Consider the following 1841-nt stretch of genomic DNA (forward strand, 5'->3'; position numbering starts at 1 on the left):
AAGTGATTATGTGTTTAGTTTCAGCATGTCATTGATTCAGTCCCATACTGTTTGGTCACCATTATATATATATATATATATATATATATATATATATATTTGTTCTGAGTTTAATGAAAGAGAAAATAAAAATAAATAACACATTTTTAACAATAGTACATAACACGTATTTAACAATATTGCATATTAAATTTAATAATTTTTTTCAATCTGACTGCTAATAGTCTATTAAAACTGTGTCTGACACATGTATCGTGGGATATTAGATATTAGAGTGATCTTGGAGCGAGAGAAAACACCAACGCTTAAAAAAATAAAATAAAATAAAAACAGACACACATAAACACTTATTGCTCCAGGCAAAAACATGCAACACTGCTCCCCAGTCCCCTTCCACTCTGCATCACTCACATACTCTGATTCATAAAAAAAAAAAAACGTTTTGCCCAGTGCCAGACAAATATTTAGGGCTAAAATAATTATTATATAATTATTTAATTATTTAAAGTTATTTAATACTGGACATGTTATATTTCTCCTATTGTCTCTTTATATTATGCATCATTCTTTCTGGTGCGATTGTACCTTAGTCCATTGTTTTGTTAAAGTTTGCATTTTTTTATGTATATTAAATATTTTTATGCTGACTGTTGTTTTAAATATTAAAGCATTTTTTTTTCTTTCCGAATCAACGTCAACTAAAATGTACAATGTTTATATCCAATAACAAAATGTTTGTTATGTTGTATATTTTTATACATCTTTAATATCCATACCATGGCTGTAATTGTAAATATTAAACCTTGTTTTCTTTCCAAATCTGTTGCATTTAAAAATGTACACTATAGCTTAAATTCAAGAACCAAATCTCATATTTTTCACATAAAATTGTTGACACTAACACAAATATTTTGTTATAGTTTTCCAAAACATGTATATTATTTCCGTATATTATTTAACATGATGTAAATCGTATATAATCATATATAATACTGCAACACCATTGAACAATGCATCTTGTAGCAAAAGTTTATTTTAATTAAAGCTTGATATAAACCAGAGTTAAGAATGATTTTAGTGTATTTATATATTAGTATATTATATATATTTTAGTGTATTTATATACAGGTGCATCTCAATAAATTAGAATGTCGTGGAAAAGTTCATTTATTTCAGTAATTCAACTCAAATTGTGAAACTCGTGTATTAAATAAATTCAATGCACACAGACTGAAGTAGTTTAAGTCTTTGGTTCTTTGGCATGTCACCATATTCTAATTTGTTGAGATAGTGAATTGGTGGGTTTTTGTTAAATGTGAGCCAAAATCATCACAATTAAAAGAACCAAAGACTTAAACTACTTCAGTCTGTGTGCATTGAATTTATTTAATACACGAGTTTCACAATTTGAGTTGAATTACTGAAATAAATGAACTTTTCCACGACATTCTAATTTATTGAGATGTACCTGTATTATTTATATATTAGTGTATTTTAGTGTATTTATGATGAAATCCTTTAGTGCCATCTCAAAGCTTTAATTTTAACCCAAAATGATTCATATTCCTTCTTCTTTGTCGCCTCAAGTTGATTGACCCAGGTGTTTTCAGTCAGTGTTAATTTTGACAGGCATTTTTGATTTAGTCTTAGTCTTTATCTTGAGACGAAAATGCTTAATAGTCTTAGTCACATTTTAGTCATTTAGTCTAGTTTTAGTCGACGAAAAGTCATTGCATTTTTGTCAACTTTTAGTCATTACTTTTAGTCAAACTGCAGTTACCAACATTTATTTTGGTAGCTATTTTATATGTAGTCTTCAAACAAAAATAGTCATTAATTCT

The sequence above is a fragment of the Sinocyclocheilus rhinocerous genome, unplaced genomic scaffold, assembly GCF_001515625.1.
Source record: "Sinocyclocheilus rhinocerous isolate Xijiao unplaced genomic scaffold, SAMN03320098_v1.1 scaffold1918, whole genome shotgun sequence".
NCBI lineage: Eukaryota > Metazoa > Chordata > Actinopteri > Cypriniformes > Cyprinidae > Sinocyclocheilus > Sinocyclocheilus rhinocerous.